The sequence below is a fragment of the Pangasianodon hypophthalmus genome, chromosome 17 (genome assembly GCF_027358585.1).
Source record: "Pangasianodon hypophthalmus isolate fPanHyp1 chromosome 17, fPanHyp1.pri, whole genome shotgun sequence".
NCBI lineage: Eukaryota > Metazoa > Chordata > Actinopteri > Siluriformes > Pangasiidae > Pangasianodon > Pangasianodon hypophthalmus.
In genome coordinates, this window is record NC_069726.1 from 17,024,526 (window position 1) to 17,044,481 (window position 19,956).

The 19,956-nt window shown below is 38.5% G+C and overlaps 1 protein-coding gene across 1 annotated transcript in view; it reads left to right on the forward strand.

Annotated features, from left to right (window-relative positions):
• Nucleotides 1-4,708: 4,708 nt before the first annotated feature.
• syk (spleen tyrosine kinase) overlaps nucleotides 4,709-19,956 on the forward strand; it is a 64,998-nt gene continuing 49,750 nt past the window's right edge. Inside the window, exon 1 of the mRNA XM_026942506.3 lies at nucleotides 4,709-4,792. The gene's annotated coding sequence lies outside the window, so the exon portion shown is untranslated. The remainder of the gene's footprint in view (nucleotides 4,793-19,956) is intronic.

A 19,956-nucleotide genomic window follows, 5' to 3' on the forward strand; every position in this document is an offset into this window, starting at 1 on the left:
CCTTTCAATGACTTGATGCAAACAATTAGGGACCTTGCTCACAGAACCATGCTAGAGCTTTTCATTCTTACATTATGCAAAACAGCAGACTGAAGGAAGGGATTTTTAATTAGCTAATTAGCATTTGAAATCATTTGGACATCTTCCTCCCCTGTCACTGTCCCTCTATTGAAGACAGCTTCTTGTGAGTGCAATGGCTTATGACTTTCAATTCATTAATAAAGCTCTCTCCTCTTCCTCCCCAAACTCTCTCTCATCTAACATACAGAGCCAAGTAAAGAGATCCATTAAACATATGAAACATACGACATGTTCTGGTGCAGCCGAGTGGCTGACACTCATGCAGGAAGTGGTGTGGGCGTGAACACCTATGTAAAATGTATGTAAAATACACTATATTACCAAAAGTATTCGGTCACCTGCCTTGACTCACATATCCCATCCCATTCCTAACCCATAGGGTTCAATATGATGTCGGTCCACTTTTGCAGCTATTACAGCTTCAACTCTTCTGGGAAGGCTGTCCACAAGGTTGAGGAGTGTGTTTATAGGAATTTTTGACCATTCTTCCAAAAGCGCATTGGTGAGGTCACACACTGATGTTGGTCGAGAAGGCCTGGCTCTCAGTCTCCGCTCTAATTCATCCCAAAGGTGTTCTATCGGGTTCAGGTCAGGACTCTGTGCAGGCCAGTCAAGTTCATCCACACCAGACTCTGTCATCCATGTCTTTATGGACCTTGCTTTGTGCACTGGTGCAGAGTCATGTTGGAAGAGGAAGGGGCCCGCTCCAAACTGTTCCCACAAGGTTGGGAGCATGGAATTGTCCAAAATGTTTTGGTATCCTGAAGCATTCAAAGTTCCTTTCACTGGAACTAAGGGGCCAAGCCCAACTCCTGAAAAACAACCCCACACCATAATTCCTCCTCCACCAAATTTCACACTCGGCACAATGCAGTCTGAAATGTACCGTTCTCCTGGCAACCTCCAAACCCAGACTCGTCCATCAGGTTGCCAGATGGAAAAGCGTGATTCATCACTCCAGAGAACGCATCTCCACTGCTCTAGAGTCCAGTGGCGGCGTGCTTTACACCACTGCATCCGACGCTTTGCATTGCACTTGGTGATGTGTGGCTTGGATGCAGCTGCTCGGCCATGGAAACCCATTCCATGAAGCTCTCTGCGTACTGTACTTGGGCTAATCTGAAGGTCACATGAAGTTTGGAGCTCTGTAGCAATTGACTGTGAAGAAAGTCGACAACCTCTTTGCACTATGCGCTTCAGCATCCGCTGACCCCTCTCCGTCAGTTTACGTGGCCTACCACTTCGTGGCTGAGTTGCTGTTGTTCCCAAACTCTTCCATTTTGTTATGATAAAGCTGACAGTTGACTGTGGAATATTTAGGAGCGAGGAAATTTCACGACTGGATTTGTTGCACAGGTGGCATCCAATGACAGTTCCACGCTGGAATTCACTGAGCTCCTGAGAGCGGCCCATTCTTTCACAAATGTTTGTAAAAACAGTCCGCATGCCTAAGTGCTTGATTTTATACACCTGTGGCCAGGCCAAGTGATTAGGACACCTGATTCTGATCATTTGGTTGGGTGACCGAATACTTTTGGTAATATAGTGTACATTACATCTAGGTAATCACAGCCTTTATTTTATTTTATTTTTTTATTTTAATTTGTGAATAATTTTGCAAACAATACAGATTTTCCCATTTCAGTATTATGGGTTATAGAATCCCAATTAATTCAATTAAAGCCCCAGATTTACTAAAAAAAGTGGAAAAGTTCAAGTGGTGAATACTTTACGCAAGGCTCTGTATGTTAATATTTTGAGATTTTGTTTTTTCTGAACTTAAGATATGTAGTGCAGGTATTTACTGGGAATTCTAACTAACAAAATATGAAGAATTTGTAGTTCAACTGTTTTTCTTTTGCCATAGTCATCATTCAGTAGATGTTGAAATATTTATTACTGGAAGATCAATTGTAACAAATGTGGAAAAAAATGTTATACCACTCATAGGTGCAAGGCCTCCATTTTTAACTGAATGAATAATTCCTATGCTTAAATGAACATCCCCTATCTTGATGGATGATTTTTTTTTAGCAAAATTAATTACAGCTTAATAAAAATAATAGAAATTGGACTTGCTGCCTTCTTTGCATTTTGAATGAGAACAGCTCAAATGAAAACTTGATTGATGACCTCATTACTGTCTTCTTAAGTCAAGTAATGACCACAATGACGCATGGACAGAGCCATAAATTTTGGTGAGATAGAAGGAAAAACAAAAACTGTGGGTAAGACGATTGTGAGAAAAATCTATAGTCCTCCTGCTTGAGAAATGGTGAATGAATGTTTTGTTGACTTCAGGCGTCTACCTGCACTTTCACAGCTCTTCTCATAAACACACACACACACACACACACACACACCCCCATACACAAAACAGCAGCTGACGACAGTTAACCTTGCGGTATTACACTGAGTGCACAGTGTGATAAAGGGACTGACTGATGGCTTACCCTGCATTGGCCTTGCAATCATGTCTGAATGGGACCATGAAAAATGAGCTGTTGATTGAAGGGAGATGTAACAGAGGATATGGATATTGCATTTATGGTTTCCCACCACTGATTTTTCTGTGTTTCATTTGTCGTCACTACTGCCCTTTTATTACTTCATGGCTTATATGGATCCTGCCTGTTAAAAATATATAATATATATAAACAGGCTCATCTGTGCTAAAAGCTACTGCTTATTGCTTTTTGACTTCATGGAGTCTGCTGGTGTGGAAAAAAAAAAAAAAACACTTTCAGAATGATAGAACCATTTCATCATAGGATAAGATGGTCAGTTTCATCACAGGATAAAGATGGTCATGGTTAGAGGATGAGCAGAACCATTCCAGGTAAATACCTTCACATCCTCTGTATATAAATTAATAATAATAAAAATAATATCTATCTATCTATCTATCTATCTATATATCTAACTTTAATAGTGGAATAGCAAACATTTTATTATTTAAGGTGAAACTACTGATATTCATCATCATATGTTTAATTTATCCAGCCACATATTTGTCTTTTAAGCTGAAGAGTGTATTCTTCTAGAAGCTTCTCTGTAACCTTTAGACAAGAATACAGTATATATCTAGTGAAACTTTTAATTTTGATAGAGTAATAGCAAAAATGTTATTATTTGGCATGAAGCTACTTTTATTCATCATGTTTAATTCATCTATCGACATATTTGTCTTTTAAGCCGCAGAGTGTGTATTCTTCAAACTAGCTGTCTCCTGCAGAGTTTTGTTGTGCTATTTCCCCTTCTGTCTGTGATTGTTTTATCTGGGTATATGGCTTGGCCATGCTGTTAACTGGCCTCTTTACCTGTAGGATTTTTTTTGAGACATAGTTAGTGATTCACAGGCTGCAAGGCCACATGAGACCTCTTCAGCCTGCAGCCTATTCCACGGCTCATTACTGCTTCTTACTGCGCATGGCACGTCTTACAGGCCTCTCAAGTTCTTCCACAATGTCCTTGACAAACCATGTCTTTATAAACCTTGCCTTGTGCACAGGAGCATTGTCGTGCTGGAACATATTTGGGCCCCTTAATGCCAGTGCAGGGAAATTGTAAAGCTACAGCATACAAAGACATCCTTATAATTGTGTGCTTCCAACCGTTCAGGGAAGACCCACATTTGGGTGTGACGGTCAGGTGTCCACAAACTCTTGGACATATAGTGTATAAAATTACATTAAAATTAAGGCCCAAAATGTTACAACTGATGGAGGTTGCACAAATATGCCAGTCAAATGAATAACAGCTAATATGTTTGTATCTTTGAGCATCATCCTTGTGCCACAAATTTTTGCAAGAGGGAAATCATTTTTAATCATTTGAAGTCAGACATCACAGCAGAGCACATGACAGCTGAAATCAGTAATCACTGCATGACTTTGATTCAGTGATCTACTATTTTCAAGAGTCTGAAGAGGTTCTCTTTATATTCGACTGCAGAATGATGGGTTTCTGTCTTTTAGATGAGAGATGGAGAAATGAAAAATGAATAAGAGATTTTATTGGATTCCTGTAATATGGAGTGCATTCAGAATAACAAAAGGCGCAGCCTGAAAAAGCAATTTTACTCTTAATGCATCTGAATGATTCTGTGCTATATTACTCCCCGATCAAATTTTCATTCAATTTAAACTCGAACCTAGGTGACTCTGACCCTGTTTGACCAAAGAGAGTACATAACTCAAAATGCAGAGGACGCTGGATTGCCAGGCCATTATTCAAGTATACAGTAATAGACTGCAGAACTCTCCTCCATTTCCTATGCCTCTCACACCATAGGCAATATGTCTGCACTTGGCATCTCTGCTTCATGCTGCTCTGCATAGTTCCTTGTGGGTGTGTGGCTCAGCACTTTTACATCGCCAACAGTCATCTCAGGATCTCAAAAAAAAAAAAAAAGCCAGTCTTGAATAACAAAATGCAAAAGCAGAACCGAAGGCATGCTCAAAATTAATTCCAAATAGATAGAGTGTTTTAAGTTAAAAAAAACCTGATTTTTTAAACAAAAAAAAAAAGAATTTTCTGCTTGAATGAACCACGATCCAATTATAGCCACACGGAGCCCCAGAGAGTGTGTGAGGCAAGCAAAGCCACACAGAGTGTGTGAAGAAGAGCCAGTGATGTTCACACGGCTGCAGTGTGTAAAGATGTAGGCTAGGGGAACCCAGACAAGTCACACCGTGCCAGGATCACAGAGGTAAGAACACAGTGCTTTGGGCCTAACTCATGACATGCTGAGAAAGCCTGGACTTTTTTCACTTTTTTAAATAATTATAAATGCCATGCTCAGATTACAGATGTCTTGTATGTGTGTTTGTTTATTTGTGAGACAGAGAGAGAAAGAGAGTGTGTGTAGGGGGTTGTATTTGCCATTGAGCTCTAATAGCAGACATCTGAGGGGCAACGTGTATCAAGCTGGGTTGCTGCAGGTGCAGAGGCCACCCTGTAGTGGAGGTCCGCTGTGTGTGCTAATGTTAATACTGTCACACTCCATGCCTAAAGAGGGAGCTCAGTCTCCTGGGACATCCTAGTGTGTGCGTGTGTGTCTCTCCTTGCTCTCTGTCTCTATCTTCCTCTGTAGGGAGAGATTGTCAGACTGATTGGCAGGGCAGATCGAGGAATAGACTCTTGGCCATGATAGGGTGGCCACAGAGGGCCTGTTTTTCCTGCCTAGGGAGCTTTTACTTTCTGCCTCACTCATTACAGACTCAAATAGCTTAGCAATAAATTTGACAAGACACTTGCTGCTCTTAAAGTGTGATTTAGTTTTTTACCAGGCAAACACAGATACAAGGCAACTGTTCATTATCATTAATAATGTTATTAATTATTACATTATTACAGCTGATATACAGATAATGAGTATAAGACTAGATACTAGGGCTCCGTGTTGGAAAAAGAAATGGCATTTGTTATGTTGTGAACATTTTTGAGTGAAGAATGCATTTTTCATGGTTCATGGTTATGCCATAGGCTGACAGAATTTTTACATATTTTGTGAGAGTAAGACAAGTTATTGCATTTCATATTACTGCCTTATATTGAATGCATTGATTTAATATGTGAGTGGATGCTTCTAAAGTTCAGTCTGACAATACTGTGATACAGGACCATAACATTTTGACCACAGAAAGTTCCTCATATACTGTTATTCCTTTAACAGCATTGCGATGTACATTGTCGAACTTATTACCTTACCTCAAAAAGAACCTTATAATTCCAAAGTTACAACACGGTGGTGTAGCAGGTAGTATCGCTGTCTCACAGCTCCAGGGTCCCTGGATTGATCCTGAACTTCACATTCTTCCTATGTCCATGTTGGCTTCCTCCGGGCTCGCTGGTTTCTACCCACTGACCACTGGTTCGTGGACTGGCAGCTCTAAATTGCCCTTCGGTGTGCCTCCCGCCCAGTTATCCTGGGAGAGGCTCCAGATCCACTGTGTCCCTGTCCAGGATAAAGTGCTTACTGAAGATGAATGAACTCAAAGAAAGATGTAAGACCTGCAATATAATGCAACAGTTTATTAGGTTTTCAAATTTCTGGTTATACAGTTGAGTGCAAAGGTTTTCACAAATTTTTTTTAAATTTGAAAATAAAAAGAATAAAAAATTGACACTTTGATTTTAACTGTTACTGTATTAACATGGCTATTGTTATTTAACAAAGCATGTTAACACTAAATGTCTTTTTCCTTTGGTCCTAAGGGTGTGCAAACTTTTGTACATTACTGTATGTTAGCATAGGATGAACTGAGTAGTTACAGCTCATTTAAATTTCATATTGCACACAGTATGCGTCTTTGAGCTATCTTTAGCTCGGGTAAGAGCTGTAAAGATCAGTCAGCGTGTGTGTGGCCAGTTGTAAAAGCTGCCTGCAGAGGAAGAGAGGAGTGCCAGCACTCATCCATCTGGCTACAGAATGCAGAATCCCTCCTGCCGGACACAAAGAAGGCGAGGCAATTAGTCTTTCAGCTTAAAATTGTTGAAGCAGTTGAGTAAAATATGCACAGTGATGCAGATAAACCTCTGCAGAGTGGAACCTATGAAGTAAAAAGAGATTCAGTCTGTTTTCATTATAGTGGCTGGTACAGATTTAAAGGAGCAGTAGGTACATTTCAATTTCTATTACAACTTTATGAAATGAAGAACAGTGCAGGGGTATGAATGGAACATGGTGCAGTGCTCACAGCTGGTGAAATGGTCATCTTCTCTGCAGGGCTGGAGTTGATGCTATTCATTGAATGTGTGAAGATGCCTGTGATTGTAGGTAATCAAAGTTAGTTATTAACACATTTAGATTAATTTCTATGGTACTTGATATTATTCATCCTGTTCATGTTCTGGTGCTGGAACCATTGTCCTGCATCACATATGAAAGCAGACACTGTACTAAACTTCAGACAAAGCCTTTAACTCTGCAAGCCATAAAACCAACCATGAAGTACACGGTGTACTCTGATGTGCTCTGGCATTGCTGGTGGAGTCAGACTTCTCTGTTCTGCCTTCTTACTGTCTCCACCACATCTCTCACCATCCTCCAGCTTCTTATTTAGAGATACGTAATCATCTATTCTGAGGTCTCTTTTCCTGAGAGGTCTGTGGTCTTTTCTCTCAAAGTTGCTGCTCTATGAAATTTCTACAGATTATCTTTCTGACTTGGGAAGGCACTGTTTTTAAGTACCAATACATTTCAGAGGAAAATGTACTATGTACCTCTGGTCCAGTTACCAAAAAATGCTATTTTTACCTTCATTAGTAGCTTCTTTTTTATTTTTCCCCATTTTCTCTGTTTCTCTGTGGGCCTTGTTCCCACCCACCTGCAAGCTCTCTCCTTTATCATATGACAGCTAACCAACCAGGAAGGGTAAATGCTGACACATGCTTCCATGTGAAACCAGCCAACTGCGTCTTTTTGCACTGCTGCTCATGCAGTGCCACAGCACTATCTGCCCTCTTCCCATGATCTCCATATGATCGCGCCAATGTTTTCCTGATGTGCTACTCGGGATCTCGCTTCATTAGTATTTTTTCATACCTTCATGTGCAACGAAAAGGTTCCATAATGGTTTTTCAAGTCACAATATTAAAGAAGCAAATTATATGCAGGTATGTTAAACCTTAGGGATAGCGCTTGCAAAAGTAATTCACAAATGACAGTCAAGGTTTTAAATATTGCTGCCTGTGACAGGTTGTTTTTATGTTATTAAATGGTTTGATGTGTAAAAAGAATGTCAAGGACCCAGCTTGGAATGCTTTCTCCATAATGATATTCATAGACCACTCTTTAAAAAAATCCTGTATGGCTTTATCACTAGAACCTCACTAAAGACAGTACTTGGAAAACATAATGGCATTCCCACTCATCTCAAGCATGCCTCAGATGATTTAGCAACATATTCATGTAGATGACAAGGAATGTCCAATAGACAAGTATCTAAGGTGGATCTATTAGAAATCTGGATACATTCTGCCTTGGCCATGCAGCTCTCTTTCTCTCTCTCTCTTTCTTTCTCTCTCTTTCAAAGAAATATTTCTGTCTTAGAGAAGTACATTCACAAAGAAATACAAAGATGAGCCACAAAAGTTCTGGAACCAAGATTAACCTCTACCAAAGTGATGAAAAGGCCAAAGTGTGGGAAAAGAAAGGATTTGCTCATGATCCAAAACATACAAGCTCATCCGTCAAGCATGGTGGAGGTAGTGTCATGGCTTACATGGATGCTTCTGGAACAGGCTCACTAATCTTTATTGAAGATGTAACTGTAAGATGATTGTAGCAGCAGAGTGAATTCAGAAGTCTAGAGAAATATTCTGTCTGAATTTACATAGAAATGCATCTAATATAATTGTGAGGGATTCATCTTGTAGCAAGACAATGACCCAAAACGCACTGCCAACACAGCCATGTTCTAGGTTTCTTAACACAACTAGATGTAAATATCTGGAAATAAAAGCTAAAATTCTGATCCGTCGTCTCATATTCATCTTTTGATCTCAAACCCAAATGTCTTCAGTGTATAGCAAAACACGTGAATTGGCCTTGCTGTTCCAATACTTTTGAAGGTGACTGACTTTACATACATACAGTGTATACATGCAATACAGCTACATTTATTTTGTTTTAAGCCAAGAAGAGAAAGAAAGCCAAACAATCCTCACTGATGCATCATCAAAGTGTTTGATGAAAGTCATTCACCGAGTTATTGTACATAATGCATCTAAATCACAGTTATGAAAGCTATCAGGGAAAAACCTCACTGCCATCAGTATTATGCTATTACTGTAATGGCCTGGGTTGGAACAAGATCTCTGTCACTGAATATACTGTAGAATATCCCTCTGATTTTTTCTTACAATGGGCATACACTCTCATGTACAGGGCTTTCTTCCTAGCAGCGCAAGTAATATTTAGTCTATTTTAGTAGTCCAGTAAAATAATTCATTACACACAGAATGCTGCTTAACTCTTCCTGGTTGAACCATGATTTATAGATGTTTTTCTGCTCATTTAATTTGGTTGATTACATTATATATTGTGAAACATTTGAAACGAGAGTATCAGCCTTTCAAATCTAGATGCCCAATGCAAGGCCTGTCATTTACTAGCCATGATGCAGAACATCATTTTATTCAACTCCTGATGTTGTACAGTTACTCAGCTACTTCACTTGGGTTCATCATCGTTCTCAACCGGACACCCTGTGGACCTTCTAATTTAATGTGACTGAGTAAGCTAGGGGACTGTCTTTCAAAATCAGGGAACTATTGATTATAGTTTACAACTTATTTTTTTTTTACTTTATCAGATTTACTTTAGGTTTTGGTATTGTTACAATCCAGTTGTCCATTGTCAGTATCTACTACAAAGCTAGGCGCAGTGCTGCTGTAAGTCAAACTGGTGACCTTTAACGCCTGTTTGTTTCTCTGGGACGATTTTCTTTTAATAACGATGGGGAATGTTTATTTAAGAACAATGAAAAACCCTTTCTCTTCACAAATGCAACATTTCTTTATAACTACCTCACAATCATATTATTTTAATCATATTATCCATTTAACATCTCACACTTGAACAAGGGTGTGTCTCAGTCAGCTGCCTAGCTCCCTAGGTCGTGAATCAGTATATCGTGTGCACGAGTTGGGCGCTGGTAAGGACCCTGGTTCACTGCACATTGGGACACTGATGACTCAATTTCCAGCGACATGACTACATAATTGCATTGTAAAAAATTACCACTGGCATTTACCATCAACAGGCTAGGTCGATATCTTTCTGATATCTTTAAATCATTAACCACTTAAAAGTTGCTAGACTCAAACAAACCATATATAGAACATCAAATAAAGTTAAAAATCGCTAACTTCAATAATCATTTGAGAGCTACAACAATGATAACAAGCTACTTAGACTTGTAGATGAAATTGAGAGTTTGTCCACCATTTTTTTTTTGGAGCTGAGAGGCTTCAGAAAATATGACATCATTTCCAGTAAGGGAACATTGTGAGCATAGATGCTCCCTGGTTTTTGTGGTGCGTTGTGGGATTTTTTGGGAGTGAACGTTCCAGTGCACCGGAAGGATTTTTCAGTTGAGACAGCCCTGAGTCAGTGCCCTGACTACTGAGTCAGGGAGCTGATTGAGACACACTCTATGCTCTTCCACCTATAAGTCCCATCACATTCACTCAACCCTGTTACCTGTTAACACAAGTCACACGTTCAGCGGGAAGTTACACCACCTGAATTTCCTGAAGATTATGGGAAGAAGTAAAGCAACTTCTCTCAATGTTTTTTTCTTATTTTCAGTGATATTCTGACATTGACTGATGAGGTCACTTTGAGAGTAGAGCCCTGTTTCCAAAATTATAGCTTGAAAGTAAATCAAAGTGAATTAAATTAGAGCAAAACGCAGCCATTGTCAGGAAAGAAACCCTGTGAAAAATGAAATATTGTTGATGGGTTAACAGATCTTTTTTTTGAACAATTAAATACGTTTTATTATTTAAAAATGATGAAATATGTTTAATCTTAAGAACTAGAAGTATTAAATGGCACTGCAACCATAGAAACACCCATTTACATGCATCTTCAGTGTTAGAAGAATGACCTGTATGGTCTTCAGCTAGATTACACTGCAGATGGAGAAAGCACAGAGTCAATGTTTTCACAGAATGAAATTGTTGAGTAGTAAGACTATGGAGTTATTGACAGGAAATTGACTCTGTAGTGGAGGCTATTAAATCACAGAATCTTTTGACACAGCACTCATGTCCATGCCCTCTAGACTATCACGGCTGAGTTCACAAGAGTCCTCGGCTATATTTCAGTCAGGCTTTGTGGATCAGTGCTACTCGTGTCACATCTGCATCATCTCTAGAGCCCCATGGAGCTGTCTGTGGCTGTGCAATTTATGAACCTCCAACTACGTCTTGCCTATTTAATTAAATCAGAGGCAATGGTTTGTGTAGTGTGCAGGGCTGAAACCCAGTCGACTGTGAGTGCTGTTCCACACAAACCAAAGAGCAAGTAAATCATCACCTGTCTAATGATGCTTTGACTTCCATTATGTATTTACTCACTGTTTATGCCGCCTCCCAAAGAACGTCACTGTCCAAAACCTCGCCATGTCGCTTGCATGTTTCAGTCTAACCCGATGTTGTGAGAGCAAACATTTATCAGCCATTTCCTGTGTAAATGGATGGGCAAACACAAGAGCCCATGAGAGGCAGTAATTGCATCGTGGTATCATGTTACATAAAGCATTCAAGTAGTGCTGTGATGTCAGGGTGCACTTCATCACCAAACGCTTTGTTCTTATTCACTTCTCATTTTTTCCACAAGGTCCTGGTGGGGAATGTGCTTCTTCCTGACTGGTCAGTCAGGATTAAACATGCATGTTTGCCTGTGTGAGCTCTTGATACCCAGTACTTGTTTGCCTGGCTTTGAGTGAAGGATTCAACATCATCAGAAGGCCCTCAGTAATTGCACTAAGCTTAGTAGATACACTGCACTGAATCGAGGCCACAATATAATATACTGGAGCTACTCAAGTGGCTGAGTGATGGCCTCTATTCAACTGAGCCACGTTTTCCAGTGACTGAGTGATGGTAATTTTATTCACTGCTATAATCAACAGCCTTGAGCTTTCACTGTTTCACAGGCTTTGCCTTCTCATTACATGCTCAGATACAGTGTTTTATCTGAAAATGTATATACTTTGCTCAGTTGGGGGAAAACCCATTAGATATTGTGAAAAATGAAAATTGTTTTTTCCAAAATTGAATTTTTTTAGACTAATAATGTACACTATATGGCAAAAAATATATGGACACCTGTCTCTCATACTCATATACAGTATATGCTTGCTGAACATCTCATTTGAAAGTTGATTTTGCGGTGTGGCTGTGGGGATTTGTGCTGATTCAACCACGCTAGCATTAGTGACATCAAGCACCTATTTTGGGCGAGGATGCCTGGTGCACTGCCAGTGGTCCAGTTCATCACAAAGGTGTTCGGTGGGGTTGAGGTCAGGGCTCTGTGCAGGCCAGTCGATTTCTTCAACATCAACCTTGGCAAACCATGACTTTATAAACCACGCTTTTTGCACAGGGACATTGTCATTCTGGAACATGTTTGGGCCCCTTAGTTCCAGTGAAGGGAAATTGTAATTCTGCAGCATACAAAGACATTCTATACAATTGTGTGCTTCCAGGAAGAGAGTAAACAGTTTAAATACCGGGAACACCCCATAAGACCTGCCGCTTTGGAAATGCTCTGACCCAGTCATCTGGCCATTTGGCCCTTGTCAAAGTTACTCAGATCCTTACGCTTGCCTATTTTTCCTGCTTCCAACACATCAACTTCGAGAACCAAAGTTGCTGCCTAATATATCACTTGCCGCCTAATATATCCCACCCCTTGACAGGTGCCACTGTAATGAGATACCTGTCACCTGTCAGTGGTTTTAATGTTATGGCTGACCTGTGTGTGTGTGTATGTATGTGTATATATATATATATATATATATATATATATATATATATATATATATATACAGTGCCTTGCAAAAGTATTGATACCCACTGAACTGTATTTTATTGGGATTTTATGTGATAGACCAACACAAAGTGGCACATAATTGTGAAGTGCAAGTAAAATGTTAAATGGTATCAAAAATTTTTTCAAATAAATATATGAAAAGTGTGACGTGCATTTCTATTCAGCCCCCTTTACTCTGATACCCCTAACTAAAATCCAGTGCCTTCAGAAGTCGCCTAATTAGTAAATAGAGTCCACCTGCGTGTAATTTAATCTCAGTATAAATACAACTGTTCTGCGAAGCCCTCAGAGGTTTGTTAGAGAACATTAGTGAACAAACAGCATCATGAAGACCAAAGAACACACCAGACAGGTCAGGGATAAAGTTGTGGAGAAGTTTAAAGCAGGGTTAGGTTATAAAACAATATCCCAAGCCTTGAACATCTCATGGAGCACTGTACAATCCATCATCCGAAAATGGAAAGAGTATGGCACAACTGCAAACCTACCAAGACATGGCTGTCCACCTAAACTGACAGGCCAGGCAAGGAGAGCATTAATCAGACAAGCAGCCAAGAGGCCCATGGTAACCCTGGAGGAGCTGCAGAGATCCAAAGCTCAAGTGGGAGAATCTGTCCACAGGACAACTATTAGTCGTGCACTCCACAAATCTGGCCTTTATGGAAGAGTGGCAAGAAGAAAGCCATTGTTGAAAGAAAGCCATAAGAAGTACTGTTTGCAGTTTGCGACAAGCCATGTGGGGGACACAGCAAACATGTGGAAGAAGGTGCTCTCGTCAGATGAGACCAAAATTGAACTTTTTGGCCTAAATGCAAAACGCTATGTGTGGCGGAAACCTAACACTGCACATCACCCTCAACACACCGTGAAACATGGTGGTGGCATCGTGGGGATGCTTTTCTTCAGCAGAGACAGGGAAGCTGGTCAGAGTTGATGGGAAGATGGATGGAGCCAAATACAGGGCAATCTTAGATGAAAACCTGTTAGAGTCTGCAAAAGACTTGAGACTGGGACGGAGGTTCACCTTCCAGCAGGACAACGACCCTAAACATACAGCCAGAGCTACAATGGAATGGCTTAGATCAAAGTATATTCATGTGTTAGAATGACCCAGTCAAAGTCCAGACCTAAATTCGACTGAGAGTCTGTGGCGAGACTTGAAAATTGCTGTTCACAGACGCTCTCCATCCAATCTGACTGAGAATGAGCTATTTCATAAAGAAGAATGGGCAAAAATTTCACTCTCTAGATGTGCAAAGCTGGTAGAGACATACCCCAAAGGACTTGCAGCTGTAATTGCAGCGAAAGGTGGTTCTACAAAGTATTGACTGAGGGGGCTGAATACAAATGCACGCCACACTTTTCAGATATTTATTTGTAAAAAATTTTGGATACCATTTATCATTTTCCTTCCATTTCACAATTATGTGCCACTTTGTGTTGGTCTATCACATAAAATCCCAATAAAATACATTCTTGTTTGTGGATGTAACATGACAAAATGTGGAAAAGTTCAGTGGGTATGAATACTTTTGCAAGGCACTGTACATAGCTACTTACATAGCTACATAACTACTTCTGCTTAATAGTCATTTTGTTTCCTGTGCCAATAGAAGTTTGGATTTTTTTTTATTCACTTAAAAGGCATTTGATGAGTACCAGAACATGACTAAACAAAATACAGTAATAAGCATATGGTGTGTGAGAGCTTGCATCGGAAAGGTAGCTTTTTTCTTTTTTCAAGACAGATTTTTTCACTGGGACGCACCTGCTTGTTGGAATGCATCAAATCTGTGTTTGATTTGATACTTCAGTTCATTATACCCTGAAGATAGCACTGTTAAACCATAAAAACCATGTTTGCACCTCCTTAAACACCTTGCAGCCTGATTAGAGATGATAATTACATTTCTTTTCACACAGTCGCCAGGAAGTACTTCGATTGGGCGCAGGTTTAACGATCTGATAAAGCAAAAGCCACTTTGGGGTTGATGAAGCACTCAAACACAGTTCTGATTTCCTTTTGAAACATCTGCTGAAAACATTTATATAGGTAGCAAGAAATGCACACAGAAAATGAGAGGATAATGATTCGTAAAAAAGATGATTTTATTGAGCAATTTCAGATGTGAAATAATCAGAGGCCTTTATACAAACTGAATTGCCATTAGTCCTGTGTAGTGCACTGGAAGTAAAGAGTTGCACTTAGAATGCAATAAAAATATTTTAAAGTGTACATTTTGTAAAGCTATGTGTGTATTAGGCTCAGCTCATTCTGTTACTAATGGGAGGATGTGTGTTTTGCTTACTCAATGACTTATAGTTGATTATGATCTTTAGAAATAATGTTATCAAAGAAGAGTGCATGGCTCATTTTTGAGCAGTTGAACCTCAAAATCTCTAATTTTATTAACCCCTTAAATGCCCAGGAATGGTTGGTTTTCGAAGAGAGGTCCTGGGACCCTCAGAGGTCTGTGACATACATCCAGGGAGTTTCTGAATATATTGCTCTTGCAGTGTTGGAGATTATCATCTAGTATCAAGGTTGTTATGATTATTATTTAGCTTTCATAGGCCGTGTTCCAAATTAGCAACTTAAGTTCAAAAGTTAACATGTTTATACAGGGAAAGTTCCTCATATTCAGAGACCTGTTACTTACTGGCTTAAGCTGTTTTTCTGGGTTTGTCATTGAGATTTTGCAAATCACCTGCATCTGGCTCACGCCTCCGAGGTTGTCAGATTTTTCTTGAGTAGAAGTGTTTGAGACAGGGCTAATTAATAGCATCTATACTACTGTCTTTAAACACAAGCACTTGCCTTAAAGCCTGAAAAAAATCAGGAACAGAAAATGCAGACTAAAGAAGGAAATAACTTTTTTTTCTTTGCTGTCAAATGTAATACATTATAAAATAAAAGCAAGAGGCAATGTAAAAATGAAAACTACAAAGACTATATGCATATACAGTATAATATGATTATATATGAATGATAAAATGGCAAGCATTGAAATAAATATCTAAATGGAGTCTAGGAAAAAAAAAAATCTGTGCTCTGATCATAAGGGGGTCCTTGGAAATTCTTTTATAAGGAAGGAGTCCCAGGGTGCAAAAAGATCTGAGAGCCACTGCTTTAAATAATGCTATGATAATAATAATAATAATAATAATAATAATAATAAGTGGAAGATAAGCCGTTATAGATGATGTAAAATCAATGATGGATATCAACAGATTATGATTATGATTATATTCAGTCATTTTGTCTTTTTACTTTAGACACAGACAAACGTACAGTGTTGTAATATAGGCCTACATAATAAAAACGCACCTGTGAAGGTGTACTGCAGACTAAGAACACATAACTAACAAAACCAGGGCAAGTTATGTATGATATCATAATATTATATGGTAATGTTGTGTATAATAATATTTGTGCAATATTTTGCCTATCTTGCTACCACACAGAAGACTTTGGTGCTTATGTTAGCAAAGCATCTTGCTGCACAAGTCTCAAAGCTGCGATGAATTCTCATGTTCAGATCATTTTTAACCTTTCAGAGATTCAATGCCCCTCATTTAAATGGAAAAAAAAATCAGCAAACTCAAATCAGCAGAATGATTCATTTATTCATTTATTTATCAGACATTGCCATGAAAATGCACCTCAGCTCAACATTTTCCAAATAATTCATATATATATATATATATATATATATATATATATATATATATATATATATATATATATATATATATAGGTCTTTTCCTTGATATATGCACATGCTAGGAGATAGTAAACACATTTTTTAAAAAAAACATTCATTTATGCAAATGGACTATAAATATGATTAATCTATGGTCTGATCAAGGTCTATTACATCTGATGTATGAAGAGGTGTGTATGGCACAGGGACGCTAAATTGGCCTGGGATTAGAGGAGGTGCTTTGTGGGATCACATATCGATCTGACACTGCAGTAAATGTGATTGCAGTGGCTGGTTCAGCTTGCAGTTCCATGCACCTCTGGTTCTCAGTTCTGGTCTTCTCTATATACACATCTAGTGGTTATATAACGTTTAGTTTTGCTCAGATTTCAAGTATGTTTGAATTAGCAGGGAAAATGATAACCACTTTTCTACTCACAAATTAATTGATAATAGTTGGTCTTGTACTGTGTTTCCAGTAGCCATGAATGACCTGCATGGGCACATATCATTTATATTATATATATATATATATATATATATATATATATATATATATATATATATATATATATATATATATATATATATATATATATAAAGTAATATACAGTATACCTGTACACCTGTAAGCAGTAAGCAGGTGTCTGCATACTATTGGCCATATAGTATAGTCATAGTGAGTGAAATGATAAACAGAGTATTTCTGAATATGATATAAATATGGACTTTTATGTCATTTTCCTGGAAGGACCAGCTTTTGGAGTTTCTGGTGATTTTAGTTTTGTACATCATTTTTTCCCCACTTTTTTGTATTTGGTATCTTTATGTTTGTATGTATTCCAGTTCTAAATTATGACTTTGACCCTTCAACAGTTTTGGGAAACATTGTCTAATTTTCTTGTCTATACCTGTTTTCCTCATCTAATTGATCTCTTAAATGGACTTCTTTGAGCATATTTGTACTTTCCTTCAATAAAATAGGAGTTAAAAGAAGAAATGTAGGCACTTATCTTTGCATGTCTCTGCTTGTTAGAAAGCTGGGGTCAGAGTGCAGGGTCAGCCGTGATACAGCACCCCTGGAAGAGCAGCAGCTTGGCCATGCCAGGAGTTAAATTCACAGCTCTCTGATTAGTATCCATGAACCTTAAGCACTGAGTCACCACTGCACCTACCGTTTTGTTAACAAAGCAAATACCTTAATGAGGCACTTTCAAATAAATAAACTTAAGCATGTGAATATGGATGCTAACTTCAACTATGTAATGTTGTAATATTCATGTCATAATGTTTTTAATAGAAAAACCCCAATTAAAATTAAAAGAGGGTAAAATTGTCATCTATAAACCAAGGAGGATGCAAACATTTGTTTTCAGCTGTATGTTTATGCAGCTCAGATAACAAGAGGTCAGTCCTTATCAGAAAAGGACAGAACCCCCAAATTGGCCATATACTCCACCTTTATGCCAAAGTCAACACATATAAAACCCACAACTACTGGGTTGTCATTCAGATACTATAAATATTGGCATAGACAGTATTCAGAATGCAATGCAAAACAGCATGGTGCCAGATTTCAACATAAATGCCCCAAAGCTGCCAAAAATGTTAAAAACAGTAGCTAATGTTTCTTACAGAGACCAAACTTTGAAAGTTAAAACTTTTTGACAGCATTGTAATATTTTTCTTCAGACCATAATGATAATAATCGGCTAATTATCTCAGCTTGTCACTCAGCTTGATTTGCATTTTTGCCATTTCTCCCATGCTGATGAACAAAACATCTTGAAAATTGATGCCGAAAGCTGAGCACAATAGCTGGCAGAAGAAAAGGCTGACTGTAGCCCTTGCATACAGTTTAGTATTGCAGGCCATTTAACATCAGTGCAGTGCCAGGCACATTTTTCTGATATTTCTCCAATTCACTTGCACAGCAGGGTTGGTGATATTCCAGATAGCAATATGCTAATTCTACCTGAGCCTGTTCAATCAACTTGCTGAGGAGAGAAATTATGTTGCCGCTGAAGGACAGCTCTGAGGCTAATTATACCTGAATGCAGCGGTTTGATGTAGTTAACCCTGCTGTGGACTTGGCTCATTTCTTCCAAAAATAATTCCAATATCCTTCCAAGTACCAGGGTTGCACTAAATTGTTTTATATTCAGAACCAAAAATCTCAGTTACTAACTGATCTATGTCCATGAAATTTTACATGTTCATTCCTATAATGGTGATTATTTTTGGATTTATATTAGATTTTGTACTGAAAAATGGCATAACATCATTTTTTATCCCACTGAATGGTTTTATATTTTTGTTTAAACAATAAAGAGATGATTTTCCAACATAGTGCTTGGTAAATGTCTTCTTCTGGAGGGAGTCTTCACAGTGAAATAAATATTTTATCTCTAGATTTTTTGGTTACATTTTTGAATAGATTTTTGGTTTTTGTAGTATGTTTAATTAGATGAAGCCTCTGTTGAATATAGGCATCACAAAGATTAATTGTGAAAGAAATGACCTTATTCATCTGTAGTATCTTGCCATAATAAGCACATGTTGTTTCAGACAAATGGTATGGATCAGTGATTGAGTGTATATATGGTTTATGGACAAGAGTGTGTGTAGACCCCTACCCCCCACTCACGTCTCATGGTGAGGCAAAATGGCACTGGAATGCATGCCACTAAGTGGTGCCTCCCATGAGTGTGTTTATTAGTAAAGTGCACTTGCACTTGACATATTATAGAGAGCTAAGTGCTGAAGATGCTTTCTAATTTAACACCATGGCTCTTATTCAAGACTGCGGTGTCTGACATGCACAGCAATCTGATGCCAAGCACACACACACACAACGCTTCATACCTGACTGGGACCTTATGGCGCGTTTTAAGGGCATGTGAGCCTCGGTTAAAACAAACATCCTGTTAGACCAAATGGAAGCATTATGCAATTCCATATGGAACGTCAAAGCATGCATGCTCAGAAAGGCAGTATAGAGACCCTTGCTAATGCAAGTGTTGACAGCTAAAATTCACTTTGATAAGTCATAAAAATATAATATAAAGAAAATTAATAATATGAATAATAAATGGATGATTATTGGTGGACGAGAAACTTAATAAGCTGGCACATGGCTCTGTATGAGATTCACATTAACAAAGCACAAATGAGCATGTGCATTAGAGTGGAACGCAGAGCAATAGTAATGGCTTCCACTGAGACCTAATTTAGTTTTGGAGAGATGAATATCCGATCGTTCTGCTCTTGCTTCTCTTCATAATTCTTCTGGTGTTTTTCCCCCCACAAATACTTTTTTCTTGTACATGGGTTACAGTAATACTTCTGGAGGTTTTATTGATTTTCTGGTGCCATGGAAGCAGATGGATGATATTTGTTACTATGGCAGAATCAAAGGGTCCTGCAGTTATTAATTTCCTTTCCTGTGTGACTTGAACAAATGGATTAAACTTTTTTGTAAATGTTAAAAATGGCAAAATGATTCTAAAAGGCAGGTTGCTGTGCACCAGTGGAAGCCTCAGTTTTGCTGAGTTAGCATAACACTGCCCTCAGAGGACTGCAAGTGGATTTTGTACAATA